Below are 18,557 nucleotides of genomic sequence, written 5' to 3'. Positions count from 1 at the left end.
TTAAATCACAAACACAGTCCCTTTTTATATTTTGGTTGTACATCAACCACACTTCCCACTCTTATTCATCCGCTACATTTTCCTAGAAATCTATCCCCTTTAATAAGGAATTAAAAAGGAGTGGTTATAGGGATGATGGTTCAGTAAAACTAACCAACATATTGGTTACAAAGAATGACCAAAGTTGTACAGTTTTTGGACTTTTGGACAGTTCAGATTAATACTTTTTTCATATATGGAGGCAGAATTTTTCTCTATTTACCTTCCATCATCACTCCAACTTTCTTTCTCTGGGATCAAGTAGAATAATTTTAATTCCTATTTTGCACAGAAGAAATTCAGAAACTTAGATCGTGATTACAGCCCAATTTCCTCCCAATTACGTTTATATAGACTAGCTTCTAGTCCTCTCATTATTCTGGTCACTTAGCTCTGGAGATTCTCCAGTTTCTTTTTCTTCCTGAAACATAGCATCCCCAGAGAGCACAATAATCCAGCTGTGCTCTTTCTAGGACAGAGTTCAACAGGGCTGTTGCTGCCCTCATGCAGCATGTTGCATTTCTATTCCTACATACTAAGATTACTTTAGATTTCTTGCTGCCATGTCACATTGTTGATTCTTAAGGAGTTTAATCTCCACCAAAATCCTTAGATTGTTTTTACACAAACTGATGTCTTGCTATACGCAAGCCAACCACAGGAGTTTACATTTGTCTTTTTAAAATTTAATTAACTGACTTCTACCCATTGTTTTTTCCTTTTGCTCACTTTATGAGTCATAACTGTTCTTTGGAGTATGTCAATTGTCCCTCCCAATTTTCTTTCATCTTTCAGATTTGAGAAATAGTCTATCTATGATTTTATGAAAGTCATTGATTGAAATACTGAGCAGAGACGAGTACTGGATAGATCCCCATGCCATACCCTGCAGCTATACCCCACTACATCTTGTCATTCATCCACTGATAATCAGACTTTGGGTCTAGGCTTTCAACCAGTTCTAAACTTAGCCATTCATTAAAGCCATAGCTCTATGTCTTGCCTTGAAAGAGACCATGGAGGTCCTTGTCAACTGTGTTGTGAAATCTAGGTCTGTGACTTTTACCTGATTGACAAAGTTCCTGTTATTCAATGGAAATAAAGTTCTTCTGGAATGACCTGTTTTCCTTGAACCCATGCTGATGTCTCAGTGATCTCTTGCAGTGCCTCCAGTTATCTTGGGATCTGAAAAGCAAATTCCTCTGGACCAGGTGCTATCTATTTAGTCAGGACAGTAATACCCTCTGTCTACTATCTTAGGTTTCTTCTCTCTATAATTCATCTTTGTTCTCATTAAAAGTTATTGTTTAAAAAAAAAGGGAAACAAGGAAGTGTTGAGCAACAAAATCTTCTGTCTGTCATTAGTTAACATCCCATGTATCCCAACCCTTGGCCCTATTCATTTCTTGTTCCTCATTCTTCCCCCGCCCAATAGTCTTAAAATGTCACCTTTATTTTTGTGCTTAGCATAGATCACATGTTTCAATTTGTTATGGACTTCCATATTCTTGTCACTTTTAAAAAATACACTTTTGGGGATAAATTTTGATGTCCGATCATGCGCCTTTCCTCCTGAATCTGGCCCCACTCCAAGATAGCTATTCCTAATAACAAATAATAAAAAGGGGAGAAAAATCAAGCCAAGCTAGATCAAATATAAACAACATATATCACAAAAGCCTTTTGTCAGATGCAGTGTTTCACCCCGAGAGTTCCCCCAGTTCTAGAAAGCATGCCTCATATCTCTTCTTTATTGTCAAGGACATTTAGTATTATTTTGCAGCCTTCATTTTCAATAGTTTTACATTTGTTCTTTCTATTTACATTTTATAGGAATTTTGCCTATGGCTCTTCTTCTTCTGCTTACTTCCCATTGCATCAGTTTACATGTCTTCCTATGCTTTTCTGTATGCACCATATTCCTTAGTCTTGCAGCACAATAATATTCCATGATATTTATATATCACAAATTGTCCAGCCACCCCCCAAAAGATTAATGTCTACTTTTTTCTAGTTCTTTGATATGACAAAAAGTGTTGCTATAAATATTCTGGTTCTTTGATACTACAAAGTGTTACTATAACTGTTTTTTGTCTATCTGAGGTCTTTTGTTTAAAATAAATAATAATAACTAATATTCATATGGTACCTAGAATGTTTCAGGCACTATGCTAAGTGGTTTATGACTATTTTTTCATTTTATCCTTACAACAGCCTGAGAGGTAGGTGCTATTATTGCTCTTGTTTTGTAGATGACAAAACTGAGGCAAATAGAAGCTAAGTGACTTGCCTAGGGTCCCGTAGCTACTAAATCTCTGAAGCCTTATTGAACTCAGGTCTTCCTGATTCTAGGCCCAGAACTTAGTGCACTATGTGCCACCTTTCTGTCATTGATCTTTGTGGTATATGCCTAGCAGTGGACTCCCTGTGGCAAAGGTTATGGACATTTTAGTCAGTTTCTTCCTATAATTCCAAACTGCTCTGAAAAATGTTGCAACAATTTGGAGCTTTGCCAGCCACATATTGATGTGCCCATCTTTCCTCTCCAAATATGAACATTATCTTTTTTTTTTTTTTGTAAATTGGTGAAGAAGAGATGAAACCTTAAAGTTGTTTTGATTTGCATTTCTCCATTAGTGATTTGGAATGTTCCGTCATATAGTTGTTAATATACGGCTTCTTCTTTTGAGAAGTGATTGTTCATATCCTTTGACCACATATCTTTTGGGGAATGGCTTTTGTATATTTGTATGCATCTTAAATATCTGACCCTTGTAGGAAATATTTGGTCTAAGTATATTTTCCAGGCAACCATTTCCCTTCATCTGCTATTTGCCTTTATTTTCTTCACACTTTTTAATTTCATGTAATTGAAAAATATTTCTTTTATCTTATATAATCATTTATGTGCCCCTTTTCTCTTATGAATTCAGCACCAAGACATACTTTTGAAAGGAACCTGATTTAATTCTCTTCTAATTTTTTTATGGTTTGATCTTTAATATTCAGGTCACATATCCATTTTGTTTATTGTGATATATAGTGTCATAAAATTATAAAATATTTATTATTATAAAATATTTCTCAGAATATTTTGCAGTCTTCACTCCCCAAATATTGGATGCATGTCCTACTGTGCCTAATTCTTTTTCATCTCTATCATAAACTCTAAGATGGCATGACCACTGATACATAAATTCTCAGCATTTCCAGGACAGCACCCAATTACTCCCTTTAAGTAATATTCACATTAGGATATCCTTGTATTGGTTCTTTTACTATTTGAATGATAAAATCATTATTAAGGAAAGTCGAGAAATTATTAGTTGCTCTTCTTTTGGTAGAAAAAAACAGGTAATTAAAATTCCTCATTACTTCTTTATGCCTTTGTTTTTAACTTATAACATGTTTCCTGAACTTCTCTTTCCATCCAAGTAGTCCAGGGTATACTCCGGTGACAAAAATAATTTTGGTTTTTTTTTTCCCTCAATTATTACCCAGATGTTCTGCACCATGCTTTTAATCTTTATGGTTTCTGGATTTTCTTCAATAAACACATCTTCCTAGTATACATGACTACTCTGTGTATCCCCTATCTCCTCCTACATACTTTACCTAGACTATTTTTTAAAATTAGATCTGCCTTTATGGCATCATATTGGAGTGGTCTCATCTCCCCAACTCTCAGAGATAAAATCAAAATTTCATTCTTGCCTTAGGATCTCTAATTACTCTTGCTTATCTGCCATATCTTGTACATTTCTTCCTTGAGCAAGAAACTGGAGCAGATAGTGGCACAGCTGGTACCTTCATCACTGCTGGTAACAAAGACAAGGGATGAAGAAGAGAAAAGAAGCTTTTAGAAGGGTTTATCTAGTTAAGAAGATGGCATCTGGAAATACTTGAATTGCTAGACTATGCATGAAACATAAGAGTGACATGCTTGTTTCAGGAATTTTCAGGGTCCTTGCTATCCGCTATATGAATAAGCCAACACAGCATACAGAGAAACAAGTACATTTCAGTTTATTTCTCCATTCAAGAGTGTGAATATTTAATTCAAGAGTGTCATTACACAATAGACATATGTGTCATGGTCCCATAGATGACACACATGTATACACACCCACACACATGCACATATGTGTTTACACACATGCCTATCCACATATATGTATATATTCATATAAATACATACACCCACGCACATACTCTCTTTCTGAGGTATATGACCCCAGAGAGTTTGGATAAGATCAGGTAGGGCATGTACACAGGAAAATGTACATTTAAAAGATACTTAAATTGTTGCAAAAGAAAGAATGTGTTCTTTAATGGAACTACTTACACTGGACCAATGGATACTGTACCTTCTTCATCAGTTAATCAACATTTATTAAACCCCTACTGCATACTTTACTGGAAAGGAATGGGTTCCTGGTTCTATTCCAAGTCCAATTTTTAAAGAAATTATAAATGGATTGGAGGAAGGGAGGCACCAAAGGAGATGTTCAGGTTCAGGATGTACCAAAGAGACATAAAGGGGGGGAGACAGAGAGAAATATAATAACCAGTATAGAACAAAATGGAGTCAGTTATCTTTTATAAAAAATCCCTTTTTGACAAGCTTCTGGCTAGGGATAGAGTGTGCCCAGACAACTAGGAGGTGCAGTGGATAGAACACTTGGCCTGAAGTCAAGAAGACTTAAATTCAAATCTGCCCTCAGATTCTTACTGTCTGAGTGACCCAGGGAAAGTCACTTAACCTCTGTTTCCCTCAGTTTTCTCAATTGCAAAATGGGAATAATAACAGCACCTACCTTGTTGAGTTGTTGTAAGGATCAAATGAGATAACATTTGTAAATGCTTAGCACAGTGCCTGGCGTGTCATTCCCTGCTTCCCACTTAGCTGCTCCCAGACTCAGTTTCCTCAATTATAAAATGAGGAAGATAATAACACTGACCTCTGAATAACCCTTCTCTTTCCCTTCCCCACTTGGCCAAAGATGGTAAAAGTGTCTATGCATCTGGAGTTGCATAAATGCCACAAAAAGAATTTTAAATTCAAAAGAAAGGGGAGTGTACAAGCTGGCTCTGTATGTCGATAAAGTCAGATTCCATTAAAATGTACAAGAAAGATAAGAAGGAGAGGAAAAGGAAGAGGAGGAAAAGTTACAGGCAGCAGCAAATAGCTCATCTGAAAAAGAATGGAGTGCTTTGGTGGATTGAAAAGCTCAGATGAGTGCAACATGGCACCAAAATTCTGATGAGACATTCAGTTGCAACAAAAGAGACATGGGGACTTAGTGGGCAGGGGAGACAACATAATGTTGAAGGTGGTTCTTCTTAGGGTGAGACTCAGCCATTGCAAAGCACCTGTGGGGACCCCTCACAGTTCACCACATGTGCAGAAACTTACATGGGATATTTGTAATAATGATATTTGTGTTTTCCTTCTCTCTTTGTGTTTGAGAAAAAATTCAAAATCTGTCAAAGGGAATGGTTTCCAAGAAAAAGAAGGTGCTTATCCTGCTCTACTCTGGCCTCCATTAGGTCCTAGCTGGAGTCTTTCATTCATTTCTGGGAACATTCCAGGAAGGACAAAGAGTCTCAAGGATTTATAGTAGGAGGATGAGTTAAAGGAACCCTGACTGTTTAACTTGAAAGACCCATACCATGAGTGGGTGAGTCAAGGAGATAGAAGGAAAATGAGAGATGTCTTCAGGAGCTGTTATGTGGAAAAGGGAGGAGGAAGGAATGGGAACATCCATTTATTATATACCTACTATGCTGCAGGCATTGTGCTAAGCCACTTTGCAAATATTATCTCAATTGATTCTGACCACAACCCTGTGAGGGTGAAGTAGGTACTATTATGATCCCCATTTGATGGTTGTGGAAACTGAGGCAGCCAGTGGTTAAATAACTTGCCTAAGGTTATATAGCTAAAAGTATCTGAGGCTGGCTTTGAACTTAGGTCTTCCTAATTTCAAACCCATTGTTTTGTCAAGTCAGCCACCTGCTGCATCGAGAAGAAGAGGGATCAGACCACTCCTTTTTAGGCCCAGCAGGTAGAATGAGGCACAATGGATGGAAGCCTTAAAAGCAAAATTTCCTGAGAACTAGAGCTATCTTCAGTGATTAGGGTAGCGTTGGGAGGCAGGGAGTTGGTTCCCTTCCACGAGAAGTCTTCAAGCATCGGCTGGCTGGCCAGTTACGGAGGAGACCCTCTTTCATGTGTGAATGGGGCTAGCTGGCTGCTAAGGGCCCCTCACACTCTGACATCCTGTGAATCTGGACCACTCATGGTTTTTGAGAGTAGGTTACAGAGGGCAGGCATGTCGAAGGGGCATGGACTGCATTGGTACAGACTGTGAGCAAAGCAGAGCCCTTGGGAAAGTTACCAGAGGGAAGGTGGAATCAGTGCCTTTGTAACTAATTCCTGAGCCTTGATTTCATTCCCTTTATCAACCTCTTCCATCAGGCAGAGAAAGGAAGCAAGGAATAAATGGACATGGGGATCATGGGATGAGCTTAACCTCGGAATCTTTTTCACAGGAAGAACTTCACAAGCTCAACTGGAAGGACATTTTACATCTGTTGCTTCTCCTGTTACTGATCTTCAGTGAAGGAATTCATCAACCCCCAAGACTGACACCAAGGCAGTTGCCATCTTCCCTGGCAGCCTCCGCATATTTGTCAGAGGGATCATTTGTTGCACACCTAACCATAATCCTAATCCTATCTGTAACAGGCCTCTCTATGTAGGAGAAGGTCTGGGGCATCCAATGAACCTTCAGTAAATGTGAGACACACAGCACACAGTCCACCTCAGCTTCCTTTGGCAATGGGAAGAATGAGACCCAGGAGCATAGATTATATTAGTCTGATTAACTGATATATATGCATATCCATAACAATATTTATATTGATAGCTATATCTATATTCAGCTAGCATGTCTAGCTTCTTGTTCTCTCTCTCTCTCTCTCTCTCTCTCTCTCTCTCTCTCTCTCTCTCTCTCTCTCTCTCTCTCCCTCTCTTCTCTCTTTCTTTCAGCCAACCATCTGGTAATGAATATGCCTAAACCTGACTAGGCTGTTGTCACTGGGGCAATGTGCTGATTATTTCCCACTTAATATTACTCTTCTAGAGCTTTGCTCTGATTGTAAAAGCCTCTGAAAACTCAGGGTGACCTCCATGTGACAATGAGATACAGGACTTCAGGGAAGTATCACGTTCTTAGGACACTCATTAGTAATTTACATTTGCACACTGAAAATTGTAAAAGAAACTGAAAATGTCTAGAAAATACCAATAGCAATGAATAAGGTATTTTTGTTTCTATTTTTTCCCCCTTTAGGGGAAGCAACTCACTTAAGTGAGCCCAGAGGGGACTTGATGAATCTGGAAAAGGTCATTTGCCTAGTCAAAGGAAGGTACCATGTGCTGGCTTTCTCACTATCAGTAGGTCATATATCTCAGTAGTTTACTCAGAGGAGAGGGATAGCTTTTTATTCATCTATATTCTCTGTCTGGTCTACCAATGACATACATTTAAAAAGACATTTGTTTAAGATTCCCATGGAAATCTGGGACAATTAAAAGGAGTAAGGATTACTGGTTCATTCAGTGAAGTGCAATCTTAGTAGCTACAGGATAAATATAGGCAACAAAGAGAAGATCAGAAAATGGTACTCAGCTAGTTTCTTTGGCATAGTGTCACCATTACCATCATTGTCATCATTATCAACATAAGTGAAATTTATTATATAATGCTTTAAAATTGGCAAAATGCTTTATGTGTCTCATATTTAATCTTCACAACAGCCTCATGATGTTATAATTATACACATTTAACAGATGAGGAAACTGAGGCTCAGAGAAGTTGCTACTTGTCATGTTTACACAGTGTTGGGAGGAGGAAGGGTTTGAAGTCCAGTCTTCCTGACTACAAGTTCTTAACACTTTATCCACTATATAATTACAAGTAAAACTTGCAAGCAGAAGTTGGTATCATTTCTTGTTACTAATAAAATCTGTGGATTATTTTAGATTGAAAAAAAAAAAGAATGAGACCCAGGTCACAAGTAGTTGAGTTTAAGTGACAGACAATGTAGGAAATAATCAAAATCCTGAGTGTGTGGTGAGTGAGACTTTCAGAAGTGAAAATGTTGATAAATTTGTATGAAAGAAGCTTATTTCTTTGCTGCAGGAGTAATAGGGAGCATCTTCCTCCTCTCCTTCACCGTAAGCAAGTACTTTGGAAGGTTGTCTCTGAGAAGTCTCCAAAGAAGATCAGCCATTGTCTTCTCTGGGAGCCCTTGTGAGAGGAAAAGTCATTGGTTACAAGTCCTTCCTCCTTCTCAGTCTCTCCCAGTAGGATGGACTCTCTTCTCTTTGGGTTGGGGTTGGGATTTCTTTTAAATAGATTTGTGTTGATTTTTTTCCCTTTTTACACTGCCCAAATTTCTCTCTTTTATGCTTCCCCTCTGTCTCAGAGAGCCATTCCTCATAGCAAAGGCTGGGCTTTAACTTTTAGGGAAAAAAATTAACGGGAAGAAGAGAAGACAATTTTCAGCAAAAATGATCAGTACATTGAATTAAAATTTAACAGTAGATGCAAAGTTTCCTATTCATGGACACTCTCGCTTCTGCAAAAGAGGGGGGAGCTATCCCCTCATTTATCTTTGGCAGCACACATGTTCTTAATTCTGAGATATTCTCTTGTTTTTATCATTTGGTAGTTCCAGCCTTTCGTTTTTTTGCTATATGTCTCACTTTTTTAGATTTATTTCTTGACTGCAATAGATTGTAGAATTTTGTTTGTTTTTCTTCCCATGTACAATGTTGTAGTCTTCATGTATACTGTTCTCCTGGCTCTGTTTACTACACTTGGCATCAGTTCACATTAGTTTTTCTATGCTTCTCTGCACTCATCATGTTCATCATTTCTCACAGCAAAGAATTCCATCACATCCATGTGCCACCATTTGTTCAGCTAGTCACCTTTTGATAGGTTACTTTGTTTCCAGTTTTTTGCTAACTACAAAAAAGTGCTGCTGTGAATATTTCAGCATGTAGAGTGCTTTTATGTTTTTCAATGATCTCCTTGATCTGCAGCAATGAATCTCTGGGTCCAAGGGTTTGGGCATTATAGCCAGTTGATTTACACAATTCCAAATTACTTTTTAATAAAGTTGTATGAATTCACAGCCCTACCAACAATGAATTCATATGCCTGTCTTTCCAGAACCCCTGTGACATTGACAATTTTCATCCTTAGTTAATTTGTTGGGTTAAGTATTTAAAATGTGCACTTATGAATCTTTTTGTGCTCTAAGTAATTCTTTTGTGGCAGTGGGAATAAATAGTCTTACACCTGATATCTATATTGAACATCTAGCACTTAATTTCCTGGGATTTGGGTAGACATCAATTGAGGTAATATTAGGTTAAGTCTGGACACATGGTTAGTACTCCATAAATCCCTCTATGGTCACAGGATTCAGAGGATCTTTTGTGGCAAGGTTTTGAAGCCACATCATAGTTTCGAGTGTGGCCAGACTTTTTTCAAACAGGAGTTCTACTGCATTAAACCACAAATTGCTGAGAACCTTCAGGGCCACTTTCATGAATAGGGAGAGATGAGGAAGGGTAGAGAAGACAGGTGAGTCAGAGGGAAGAGCAGATCAAGTTTGTGTTTTCTTCAGCCTTCCCTTATATTGCCAGGACACACCTACATTTTCTGAACTTCAGAGAAATTTTATTCCTTCCAGTTCCTCTCACCAATCTCTTTCCCATAATCCCCTTTCCTGAGATGTGAGGTCTTCCTTCTAGTTCCAAACTTCTGAGATGTTGTGATCACTAGGAACATGCCCAATCAGAGGCAGCTCTTGAGACAGGGATTAAGGTATAAGCATAGCCTCGGATTGAGGGAGGTGATTGTGAGAGAAATGAACCATGAATTTTAGGCCAAGAATGCAGAAAATCAATGGAGATTTAACTTTAACCCAGAATACTTGCTACTCTACATTACTTCCAAGTCCTTTACGAAAAATGGTATCTGAATGGTATCTTGGGATGGCTCTTCCCCACACTTAACATTGTCTGTCTCCTGCCTCTATGTACTCACAAGTGGTTCTACAGGCCTACTATGCTCGCTTTCCTCATCTACACCTCTGAGACTTTTTAATTTTCCTTAAGGGCTCCATGCTGGCACCTGGTCCTCTGCGGAGTCTCCTGTAATCACTCCAGTTAATGTTTTCTTGCTCCTTGAATTATTTTGTGATTATCTGTGTTGGGTCCCCCTTCCACAATATTCAACTCTTTGAGGGTGGCTATTGTCCCATTTATCATCCTTGTATTCTGAGGGACAGCAGAATGCCTTGGTATCATAGGCACCAAATTGGTGACTGTTGAAGTGAAATGATATGTTGAGTTTGAACAACTGGCATGGCATCCCAGGAGAGATAATTTGAAGGCAGTTGTTAACCCTCCCCATGGAAGAACTTGGGGGTAGAAGTCTAGCTCCTGAGCCCATATGCATTGTAATTATGTTCTTGGCTCAAAGGCTTTCTTCTCCAACTCCTAACCTCATACTAGGAGATCTCACCATACATGTTGATCCTCCTTCAAATACCTTAATCTTTTAGTTCTTCAATTTCCTCATTTCCCATGACCTGCTCCTGCACCCCACCTAGGCTACACATTCAGATGGTTGCGTTCTTAATCTTGCCTTCACCCACAACTCTTCCACTTCTGTGAACATAAACTTCGAAGTTTCTTTTTCTGATCACACTCCATCTTTCCATGTCTGCCTCTGCCTTGCAAGCCCTAACCCTATTCTTCATCCACACTATGACCAATGCCCCCAACTCTAAGTTCTTTCTCAGGCCATCCCTCCTACACTAGCTTCACACTCCTCCCTTCCCATCTTGACTACTTGGTGAACCAGTGCAGCTCTATGCTGCCCTTTTCTCTTTTGGCCCCTGCCACCTCGTCCTATCATTGCTCATGCCCTGTCAAGCCTCAGTCTTTGATCACTCTCACCATTCATTGCCTTCACTCCTACTCACGTGATGTTGCACAAAGCTGGAGATAATCATGAAACTTCTGACTGGTTCATAATAAATATCAGTTACATAGTCTCAGCTGAACCCTCTCTACAACAAGGCAATCCTTGGACACCATTCAAATTCCACTGCTTATAATCTGGAATGTGAAGGAGTTATTAGTATTGTACTAATGTAAATGATAATACATAATGATGTAATATCGAAAATGTCCATTGTACCCATAGGCTGATGTAATATGTTTAACCTCTTTAAACTCCTTATCATGTGGTGATGCTAACAACTCTTCATTTATATTGTACATAACATTCATACTATATTTCAAAGCAAGCACCAATGCTTAAAATTAACATTAACAAAATAAGATAATGATGAAATATTTTAAATGGGAAATAAATACACAAACATTTGCAGATAAGTGATAGGGGCTTTCTTAAGATCAGTGATGGGAATTAGTGATAGCTAGCATTTCTATAATGTTTTAAGATTTGCAAAGCCCTTCACAAACATTATCAAGGTAAGATAGCACAACTAAGAGGCCGTATATGGAACTGCAACTGAGTCATGAAGAAATCAGTGGGAGTCTTGGAGAGAAAAAAATGGAGCATACTTTTTCTTTAAGGAAGAGAGATGTGAGATTATGAAAAGAGAACCTTGTTAGGCAAAATTTTTGTGTCAGAATATTTTTAAATCAAATTTCTTTGCCAGTAGAAAAGGTTTAAGCTGGAGGGTGTTTGTACATAGTTATTTGCATGTTGTCTCTCTCATTAAGTTGTGAGCTCCCTGAGGACAGTCATGTCAGCAAGCATTTATTAAATACCTACTATGTGCCAGGCACTGGGGACACAAAAAGAGTCTTGCTTTTGGGGAGCTACCAGTCTAATGAAGGAGATAATATGCAAATAACTTATGTATGAACTCCCTCCCTCCATCCCACTCTCTCTCTCTCTCTCTCTGAAATTGGAGAAAATCAGCAGAGACAAGGAACGGAGATTTAGGCAGGCAGTGTTCTTGCATCCTGAGCACGTAGTGCAATGTCTGACATGCACCAGGTGCTTAATAACTGCTTGTTGATTTGCTTTGACTTGGATTATTGGAAAGATGATTGTTGTAAAGAGAAAAAAAAATAAGCTCTTTTTGTGGTGGCAAAGAATTGGAAATGGAGAGGACGCCCATCCATTGGGGAACGGCTGAGCAAGTGGTGGTATATGAACGTCATGGAATACTGTTGTGCTATAAGAAATGATGAACAGGCTGACTTCAGAAAAACCTGGAAAGACTTGCATGGTCTGATGCTGAGCGAAGTGAGCAGAACCAAGAGAACATTGTTCTCATGTTGTGCAATGACTAATATCGATAAACTTAACCCTTCCCAGAGATATAAGGATCTAAGACATCTCCAGAGGCCTTGTGATGGAAAATGCTATTCACATCGAAAGAAAGAACTATGTAAGTTGAATTGCTATTTTTTTCTCTTCTGTTGAGTTTTATTTCCTCTTTCTTGTGGTTCCTCCTATTGGTTCTAATTTTTACTTACAACACCAATAATGTGAAAATATGTTTAATAGGAATGTATATGCATAGCCTATATCAGACTGTGCACCATCTTGGGAAGGGTGGTGGGGAGGAAAGGGAAGAAAAATTTTAAAGTTGAAAGCATATGGAAGTGATTGTTGATCACTCAAAATAAATTAATAAAAAATGAAAAATATAATGTCTGGCACATATTCACGACTTAATAAATGCTTACTGATTGATTGGTGATATATTCAAGGGAAGGCCTTTCTTTCACAGTTTCCCTTATGTCTTCACTGGGAATCCAGTAGGTGGTTGATAAAAAACAGACCAACATTATGGTCATAATGCCAAAGAGGATTGTTCACACACTGAAGGTTTAAAAGTCTCATACAGATGGTGCCAATCATGCCCAGATATCTCCAGACAAAAAAGAAACTCCATTGCCTCGAACAATAATTCTATGCTGACTTTGGGTAGGGGTGGTATGTTCATGCATGATGGACTGGAAGGGTGGGAGAGAAGGAGGGTGAGAGAGGAAAGGAGTTTGGAGGGAAAGCTTCAATGTCCTGGTCATCTCTTAATGCCCAAAGAATGAATTTAATTTCTTGACACTCAAGCTACTTTTGCTTACTTCATAAGCTAATAGCTAGGTGTGAAAACACTTCTCTTCCAATCCCAAACAGGCTTTGTGGTCACCGGGGGCCCTGTCCACCTCTCACACTAGAGAGTCTTCCCAGGAATTGAAGATTTCTTCTTAGCGTAGGCTGCTGGGAGTGAGCCAATTTCTGGCCACCACTGGGGAAGTGAGCAAAACTGTATGTGAAGTAGGTGGCTGTGGGAGGAAAACCAGTTCATAGGCTATGGGGTAGTCGGTGCAAAGAGGAACTCCAAGGAGGAAGATTTAATAAAGGAAATCCATGGAAGACCCAAACTTTGTCCAGAGTTGCTTGCTAAGCACTTCACCCTTATTCCCCATACCTCAGATCAATTGATTTGGAGTCAATATGTTTATGGTCACATAAACATGTCACAAGGCTATAGGACAAATTTTGCCACAAGGCACTTGTATTACTTGAACCTGATAATAATAATAATAGTTAGAACTTATGTAGTGCTTCAAGATTTGGAAAACGCTTTATTTCTATGATGTCATTTCACCCTCACAATCACCCTGGGAGGTGGGTGCTATGATTATGTCCATCTTACGGATGAGGAAACTGAGTTTGAGAAAGGTTAAGTCACTTGCCCAGAATCACAGGGTTAGTTAATATCTGAGGGGGGACTGAAACTCAGGTCTCCCACACTCCAAAGGCAGTGCTCCATTCACTGTTACCTATTGCTGTTGTGTAGTAATTTTTTCAGTTGTGTCCAACTCTTCATGACCCCATAGAAAGTTTTCTTGGCCAAGATACTGGAGTGGTTTACCATTTCCTTCTCCGGCTGATTTTGCAGATGAGGATTCTGAGGCAAACAAGGTTAAGTGACTTGCCCAGGGTCACCCAGCTAGTAAGTTCCTGAAGCCGGATTTAAACTCACGTCTTCCTTTAAACCTCCAGTCCAGGTGCTCTATCCTCTGTCCCAGAGGCAGCCCATTAACTGGCTTCCTGACCTTCAGAGCATAGAGAAACAAGCTCAATGCTACAAGGCAAGTCTTCTCAGTTCAATTCAACCTATGTATCTGATGTTTCCGTAGTTCTATGTTTGCAAAGCGTTTAAATACATTATCTTATTTGAGCATCACAATGGTTCTGTGAGGGAGGTACTGTAGGTATTATTATCCCAATTTGAACAGATGAAGAAAATGAGTCTCAGAACTGCTGCAAAACTTGCCCGGAGGCACACAGCTAGTAAGGGGTTGAGGTGGGAATCGAACCTAGGTCTTCCTTCAGATACAGAGTGGTGAAGTGGGAGGAGTGCTGGGTTTGGAGTTGGAGGGCCTGGGGCAATTCTGGTTCTGGAACTTGTTAGCTGTGTGACCCTAAGCAAGTCACTTCACATCTCTGGGCCTCAGTGCTTCATCTTCAGAGTGAGGGGATTGGCCCACATGTTTATTTCCTATCTCTCAATCTCTCATCCTGATTGCAGGTCCAGCCTGTTTCCTACCATATCAAGCAATGTCTCAACTGAGCACAAAACGTTGTTCTTAGGCAATAAGAATGCTATGTTGTCTTAGTTTGAGTTGAAAAAGACCTTAGAGACCTTTGGGCCCCCCCCCAATTCATTTTACAGGTTATGAAATTGAGGTACAGAGAGGTAAAGAGATAACTAGGCAACATAGTGAGTAAAAAGTAGGACCTGGAGGCAGAAAGACCTGAGTTCAAATTTTGACTCAAGCACTTACTAGTTGTGTGATCCAAGGCAAATCACATAACTAAGGTCTCCCTCAGTTTTCTCATCTATAAAATGGGATGATATTAGTGCCTTCCTCTGAGGATTGTTTTGGGAATCAAATGCAATAACATATGGAAAACACTTGGCAAATAAATACATACGTGTGTGTGTGTGTGTGTGTGTGTGTGTGTGTGTGTGTGCGCATGTGTCTCTGGTAGGATTGGAACATGGGTCTTCCTGCCTTCAAGTGCAGCTCTCTGACCACCAACCAGCCCACAGATATTTCTCTCAAAGTGGTGAGTGTAGTGAAGGAAAACACATTCCCAAACAGTATCTATAGCACACGGATATTTGATAAAGTACAAAAGGAGAGGTCTAGGAAAAGTTGAGAAATTTGATGAGAAAACGATGATTTTCCTTTGATCAATCAATAACTTTGATTAAGCAGCTCCTATGTTCCAGGCACTGTGCTACAGTAAGCCACCAGGGGGCTCAGGCCCAGGATCACAGAGTAGGTAACACCTGAGCTCTTCCTTCAATGAAGGGAAGGCATTCTATGGCTGGAGATTAGAGGTAGGAAGAGTCCATTCCACAGAAGAAGTCCAAGACACGATGTGGAAATGGGGGAAGCCATAGAGGCTTAAAGACAACTCCAGTTCCTTTTATTTTTCTGGAATGTACATAAAGGAGAGTAATGGGAGAGAAAGCCAGAGGTGTAGGTCACAGCCCAACTCTGGAAAATCTTCAGTGCCAAGAAGTGGCATTTCAAAATTTTCTTGTGGCATGCAATGGGGTTTCCCTGATGGCTTTTGGTAGAAGAATGGCATGCTCAGAGTGGTATAAGAGGAGGATAACTTTGCATTGCTGAATGATGGAATGGAGAAGTGATGGACTGGAGGCAGGGAGACCAGTTAGGAGGCCATTGCATTCATCTAAGTGAGAATCAATGAGGAATCAGAGAAGAGTGTTTGGAACTGGAGGGTAGAGGAATTAGAAATGGAGGAGAGAGGCCAGACTTTGAGGGTGGGGATATATCAGTGAGGCAAACTCCATGGGGTTTGGCAATAGACTAGATATTTGAGGTGGGGGAGACAGAGGACGCAAACATGGCTTGAAGATTATGACATTGGGAAACTATTGGCACCAGCAACATGAACAGGGAAGGTAGGCCCCTGGAAGGGCCATGTTTTGGGGAGATGATGTGTTTATATATTGATCTAGAGTTCAAAGTGACTCAAAGGCTCCCTAGTCCAATCCCCCCATTTCATGGATGAGGAAATTGAGGCTCAGAGATGATGAATGACTTCTCAAGGACACACAGTTAGTATGCTTCAGGGGTGGGATTTGAACCCAGAGTCTCTAACACTAAATCTGATATTTCCAGTAAACAATGTTGTTTTTGAAATTTGCATGTATGGGACCTTCAGGGTATCCAAGTATAGAAAAGTATCATGCAGTTAGAAATAGAGGAGAGGAGTTCCAGGCAAAAGTTACTAGTTAGATAAGGGAGTCATTGGCATACGAGTGACAATTTAAGGCTTGGGACAAAGTTAACCCTAAGGCTGAAGCCATAGAGAGGGCAAAAATATTGGTACCTGCAATCTTCCCCACACATTAAAAAAGCTAAGAGAAAGAAAAAAATCCCTTGTCAAAAAATAAGCATAGTCAAGGAAAAACAAATCTACATGGTCTCCATATCTGAAGAAGTATTTCTCTTTCTGTACGTCATGTCCATTTCCTTTCAGGAGATGGATAGCCTACTTTATCACCAGGTCTCTGCTGACCTGTTTGGTCATTGAATTAATGAGTTCTTTCAAAACTGTTTACTCTAATTGTTTTGCTGTCTTTGTATAAATTAATCTGGTTCCACTCACTATTGATTCAGGAAATGCAAATTGAAAGAATTCTGAAGTGCTACCTTATACCTATTAGACTGGCTAATAGGACAGAAAAGGAAAATGACAGATGTTGGAGGGGATGTGGGAAAAATGAGACTTTAATGCACTGTTGGTAGAGTTATGAATGGATTCAACTTGGAACTATGTCCAAAGGGCTATAAAACCATGCATACCCTTTGATCTAGCAATACCATTACTAGGTTTGTATCTCCAAAAAGAAAAAAAGAAACAAAAAGGAAAAGGTCCCATATGTACAAAAATATTTATAGAAGCTGTTTTCCGGTGGTAAAGAAAAAAGGAGTGGCTGAAGATATTGCGGTATATGATTATATTGGAATATTATTATACTACAGGAAATGGTGAGAAAGATATTCTCAGAAAAACCTGGAAAGACTTACATGGGCTGATGCAAAGTCAAATGTACTGTGTACAAAGTAATAGCAGTACTGTAAGATGATCTTACCTATTCTCAGCAATACAACAATCCAAGACAACTCTGAAGGACTTATGGTGAAAAATTCTATCCATCCCCAGAGAAAGAATTGATGGTGTTTGAATACAGACTGAAGCATACTTTTTTTACTTTCTTTATTTTTCTTGAGTTTTTTTCCCTTGCCTATGTCTTCTATCACAACATGACTATTATGGATATGTTTTCCGTGACTGCACATGTATAACCTATATTAAGTTGCTTGCTGTCTCAAGGGGGGAGTGAAGAGGGAAGAAGGGAGAAAGTGGAACTCAAAGTTTTGAAAATGAATGATAAAATTGTTTTTACATGTAACTGGGGAAAATAAAATTCTAAATAATAGCTAAAATATACATTTATCTGGTTCTTCTCTTTTCATACTGCATCAGTGTGAAGATTCCCCAGATTCTCTGCAATCATCTCTGGTGGCATTGAGCCAGTTACTCATTCTTTTCCATACGATAATAGTCTATTACTTCATATATCATAGTTCATTTAGCCATTAGACAGCTAATAGGAACTCCTTTAGATTCTATGTCATTTTGTCTTATCTTGTAGTCTTATCTTTCTTTCCCTTTTAAGTGCCCCACCAGGCTCAGGAAGTTTGTTTTGTTTGTAACTATCCCCCCCAACCCCCACCCCAGCATTATATTCCCTCTTAATCTTTCTCCCTTTCCCACTCCCTCCCCTGAGTTTCATTATTTCTATGCTGAATTGATTGGTGTATGCCTGTGTGCTCACTTCTGCTTTGTCTATTTCAGATAAGAATGACATTCATCTGATATCTTTCCCCCCATTCCTTCCTCCAAATTTGTATACTCTTCTCATACTCTCCAATAATGAGAAATTCCAAGTCTATTCCCTTCTTCTTCCTTTCTACACAAGTATCTTCTTTTTATTCTTCCTTCTTGTTACTCCTTAAGTTCCTTGGAATGGAGTCAATCCACTCTCAAGATCTCTGTTTTTTTTCCTCAACTCCTCCAATACTCTTTGAAGATATTAAAACTCTAAAGCAACACCTCCCTTAGGATTGGAACTATATTTCCTTTAGCATATTGTGGACTCCTTGAGGGTGTGCTCTTGTCTTCTCCATCAGTCTTAGTACTTTCTTACATCAGTCGAATTTTATTGACATTTACAAATGCCAGCTGTGTGAATGACATCGTACCAGTCTCCACCTCCCCCAGTCACTGATCTGGGCCTCCCCAACAACACCTGACAGTGACTATACT

The sequence above is a fragment of the Phascolarctos cinereus genome, unplaced genomic scaffold (genome assembly GCF_003287225.1).
Source record: "Phascolarctos cinereus isolate Bilbo 61053 unplaced genomic scaffold, phaCin_HiC Scaffold_2;HRSCAF=192, whole genome shotgun sequence".
Classification (NCBI taxonomy): domain Eukaryota; kingdom Metazoa; phylum Chordata; class Mammalia; order Diprotodontia; family Phascolarctidae; genus Phascolarctos; species Phascolarctos cinereus.
This window is presented reverse-complemented; position numbering follows the sequence as displayed.